Below are 5,210 nucleotides of genomic sequence, written 5' to 3' on the forward strand. Positions count from 1 at the left end.
TTAGTGTAAGGGAGGTGGTGGGTGAGTTAATGTGAAGAATGATGTAGATTAAGGTCAAGAAGGCTTTGTGAGTTAGAGTGATGGAGGCTGTTGAGTTAAAGTTAGGAAAGCTGTATGAATTGGTGGGAAGGCTGTGAGGGAGTGTATTTATGACGGTGGAAGATAGTTCGCGTGCGAGTGCTTGAGAGAGATTGATCACCCTGGTATTTTACAGTAACTGAGCCACTGCTGCTTCCCAGGTACATTGCGACATGACTTACCTTCGCTTACTACACTGATACAAAACTTTGTCATTCTAATATTTCCTCTTTCACCTTTCATGGTACAGTATTTCACCTTCAGGTTTCACAAATAACACACCACTACCCATTTTTCATTTTAACTTGGGCTAAAATTACCATCTGTCCATCTTGAATGTCGAGTTTTATTCATTGCCAGACGCCATGTATCCCAAACGGTGTGGCCAAGCGCTTAGAGTTAACTGTTTTACAGGAAGGTGCACTAATCCTCCACCAACCCCACTTGACACGTAGGGATGCCAACAGCATCTGGTGTTCCCAGGCGGTCACCCATCCAAGTACTAACCAGACCCAACGTTGCTTAACCTCGCTGATCGGATGGGACGCGGTGTACTCAAAGTGGTATGGCCGTTGTCGAGTTATGGGAATATATTAACACTAGAATATGTTGCTAATCATGAAGAAGTGTTATGGAATTAACGTATGGCCATGACACTGTCATTTTCTGCTTCTGAGCTACGTGAAATGAGCTGCAAAGCTACTGAAATCTAGTCTATATTAAGTGAGCAAGCTACAGCATATGTTTTCATAATAACTGAATGGACAGAGTTATTAGTTACTTCATTATTTCAGCTGTCTGAACAAAACTGCAGGAAATGCATAATATTGTAAACAGTCGTAAAATATATGTTAAATTTAACATGATAATATTGGTACAGCATATATATATATATATATATATATATATATATCTCATCAGCCGTTTGAGTGTCCACTGCAGGACCGGCCTATCCCGACTGAAGTAGGGACGATACAGCCAATGTATCTCTACCAAGTGGCTTAGGCTGTCTAGTAGAGATTGTATGTAGGGTGAGAAGTGCTTGTATGTGTAACAGTAGTGTTGGAGTGGCTTTGGATGTGTGTAGAGTGTGAACCAAGTGTAATCGGCCCGCTCAAGCGGACTGGGTGCAAGCATACTTTATAGTATGAGACACTGGTTCAACCACAGCACCCCTTGTGTCCACCAATGCAGTACGTGGCCTGAAGAACGCTCCCAAAGTTTATTACCCTGTCGGGGAGCGAACCTCGTTCTTCAGTGTACAAAAATGCACACTTTACCACTGTACCACAGAGGCTTCATATATATATATATATATATATATATATATATATATATATATATATATATATATATATATATGAGAGAGAGAGATCAACAAATTACCCCTTATATTTTTTCTTTGATATTTAATGGCAGTTTCTTTAATATCCATGTTCTACATACACTCTGTTTACTGACAGTTTTGGTTTAACCTTTTGGTTGGTGGAAGACGGTCGCTTTCTTTGTCATCCTTAAAATATTCTTGCAGTTAATAATGCCGTTCAACGTACAGTAGCTACCTAGTATATGCCAACTAGTTTACTACAGTTACCATATTATGTTCTCATAACATGGTACATGGAAGGATCTCGATTTTTCAGTCATGTTAAGAGTTTTGGGGATGAAAACTATGCCAAAAAAAAAAAAAAATCTTTCCAAGTGGCAGCTGTAATTAGTGTGTTCGCTAACCTCTCTTATCTCACCCCTTGCCCCTTCTTAGTGTGCTCACCACAGACGAATCACACCCTGAAAATATATTGCATACCTTATCATTATTCTGAACGGTACCGACCAGGCTGTGTGCGTGTGTGTGTGTGTGTGTGTGTGAACAGAAATCAACTATATGAGGGACGAGCCAATAGGATTTTGATCGAAGTCACAGAAATGGGAGAATGGAGAGGTTGTTTTTTCCTTTGCTTTTTTGCCTCCTTCACTGTCACCTCGTTTTTCATCGTTCTTTTCTTTTAAAACATTCTCCTTTTCTCCATCATTTTTTTTGTCTTTTACTTATATTTGTCTGCAACATATTGCAAGTCTCGTGAGGCTGAGGGCTTTCCGAGTCAGAAGCTGAAGCAACCACCTGTGATGGCCCACTGAAACGCTGCTCAGCATCAGACTGTCGGTAGACCCTTGTCATTTATACTAATTACTCGTAGTCGCGGCCGATCGTCAAAGCAGATGTTTGTTTTAACATATATGAAATAAGAATTTTCATATTTTTTCATTGTTTAATTTTGTATTCAATCATTTTACGGCTTTATGTCCTTCAGTCGTGCTGTCATTTTAACTATCACAAGAATAATTCATTACATAGGAGCTCATACACTCATTAGAATCATTAAATATCTTTTCTGACTTAATGATTACTGAAGTATTCGGTGCAGGGTGTTTCTTTTGAGTGAAATAATGTAGAGGTGTAATTAGGAAAGCCAGACGATTAAAAAATTTAATTACAATTTTGAAATAATAACACTTGATTGCCGACCCAAAAACGCACGTATTTCCCAGCGTGAGGACTCGATTGGAATCCTGGCTTCGTGAAATAGGGAGTGAAACCCAGGTATCGAGAAATTGCAAAAGGAACCCTGGCACAGAGAGGAACCCAAACGGAGGTCTACCTCGTCCTGAAGAGGCGGTCGAAGTCAGGAAGGTGGAGTTCAGTGTCTATTATCTCATTGGTTAATAATCAGTAAGTCTGGGGGCGATTACTGAGAACCATTATTTTGGACACCGCACGGTAAAATAATAGGCTATCTTGTTTGTGTTGCAAGAGCAAAGGCAGTGAGAGCCAGACGAACTTGTCTAGTTGTTGTAAATGTTGCTATTTTTGTTGAAGTAAGACCCAGACCATTACTTCTACAAACCATATTTTGCAGATTATATTCTCATTGCCCAGTCTCATCTTTTATCCCAGGTCAAACTCACCCCACCCATATGTAAGGTCCCACGCTCATTTCCATGCGGGAGAAATACTGTAAAATAAACAATCATTGCACTATAAAATCTAAACCCTTCAGTACCCGGCTATAGAGGATATATTTTGCTCCTCTTGCACTACAGGAGATCAATATTCCAACCCATCCCATCGTTTCCTTTGATCACCATACCAGCCTCATTTCCCCCATGACTGTTTCATGGCGCTACCCAGGTGGTTGAACTGGCTAACTTGTGTGAGAATTTTTTTTTATTCATTTGTTAAAATTTTCATGTTGACAGAGAGCTTTGTTTATGTTATAGCTGGACACTGTGACTGCAGTTTTAATGAATGGGAAAACGTGTTCCGCCTCTCAGGTGCTGTGAAATTGTGGGTTGTTTTATATGCTCAGTGTCAGATCTAGCAATTTGCTGACCTATCTGTCTGTCTGTCTGTCTGTCTCTCTCTCTCTCTCTCTCTCTCTCTCTCTCTCTCTCTCTCTCTCTCTCTCTATATATATATATATATATATATATATATATATATATATATATATTTTGGGGAGACACATTAGACCCATGTGTACAAATTTTTTACTCTCCTGACCAGGAATCGACCCCGAGACTTCTAGATCAAAGTTAGGCACTAATACCACTACATCATGCCGTGGTATCTATCTATCTATCTATCTATATACTTATGTGTGTGTGTGTGTGTGTGTGTGTGTGTGTAAGACAGTAGCTCAGAGATGAAATGATAGTATATGAGATGGGGAGGACGCACGGGCTGATCAAGAGGTTTTAAAATGGGAACGATTTGCACAATAGCAGAGATAGAAGTTTTTGCAACGTGTCTAGAAAAGATAAAGGATATTCGGAAAGTTGGAATAGAATGAAAACTTAACTGACTTATGATGGAATAGAGATAAGGAAAGAGACAAGACAGAAAGAACTGCTCTAAGTTGGGAAAACATGATGCAATGCAGAGAAAATGAGATAGCATGAAGTACATGCAAGGAGCTGAGAGATTTTTTGTTTTTGTTTTTACATTTTCCCTAACCGACCACGATGCGTATAAAACAAATACCTTTCAGGACAGACTATTAGGGATAAAAAATGGAATAGAAAATGACTGGATGAAGCTCGAGCCACACGCTGAGATCCATATAGTACAGGTCAGTAGATTAGACTGGTACAGCTTGGCCGGAATCTAAGCGTTATTTAATATTTTTGATGATATAAGATAATTTATTGTGGCTTCCTGTTTAGAAATATAAAATGAGTGTCAGGTGCACTTACTGGGAACCATAGTCGTCAGTATAGCTCTGCACTACGAGACTTATTAAATCCGAATATACTAGATGGTTAGTACTCAGTTCTCCTCTCTCTCTCTCTCTCTCTCTCTCTCTCTCTCAAACTTCGAGAGACGACTTATCTATCTTTCGTTATCGCTAGATGATCTTACTCATCGATGAAACCCTGCCGAAGCATAAACATTTTGAATTAAATCCGATGTCCTAATATAATCTGATATTAACACATGTGAAACTTGCAACTATTTACATAATGCTTTCCAAATATTAGACGTCCTTCTATTAAATATTTATTAATGAAAATCGTCAACCTGTATATGCTTGTAGTTACAGCCTGACCCAGTAATTCCGGAGAAAGTGGCCACGAACTGATCACCTCCACTTATCCTCTCTTGCTCTATGACGCTGCTCTCCCTGCCACTGATACTATTCTTATTTATATACCTCTCCCAGCCAACTCTGAACCTCATTCATGGTCTACCCCCTCCCCTGCTTCCCGACCAACTCACTTACCTATAGTCGTCTATACAGATTGTATTCTCTCCTTTCGGCCAAGTCACCTCACGGTTCCTCTCCTATCATTTCCCACCACATCCACATCAACACCCTAACGATCCCGAACTTCCTCATTTGTCTGCCTGCCTCTCAACGTCAATCAATATACTCCTTTAGGGTAACTTGTTTCACTTCTTCCCTCATTTGATTTTTGTCCTTCCAAAAAGGTCAAATGTGCTCTTTCTGGCGTTCAAGCAAAGACCAGAAATTTGTCGTCCAAAGACCTGTTTTACCGCCATGCTCACCTCTAATTTCCTTATCACCACCATCAGAGTCCTTATAGCCTTCTCTGCCTGCTGCACACACTTT

General features: G+C 39.8%; 1 non-coding gene across 1 annotated transcript; it reads right to left on the reverse strand.

The window, feature by feature from the left end:
- Positions 1 to 536: 536 nt before the first annotated feature.
- On the reverse strand, positions 537 to 655 carry LOC145403904 (5S ribosomal RNA). Its single transcript, XR_013898096.1, has one exon. It is a non-coding gene; the product is annotated as a 5S ribosomal RNA (ribosomal RNA).
- Positions 656 to 5,210: the final 4,555 nt, after the last annotated feature.

Source organism: Coenobita brevimanus, chromosome 61 (assembly GCF_032717465.1).
Source record: "Coenobita brevimanus isolate Jiangsu-jjx chromosome 61, ASM3271746v2, whole genome shotgun sequence".
In the NCBI taxonomy this organism is placed as follows: Eukaryota; Metazoa; Arthropoda; class Malacostraca; order Decapoda; family Coenobitidae; genus Coenobita; species Coenobita brevimanus.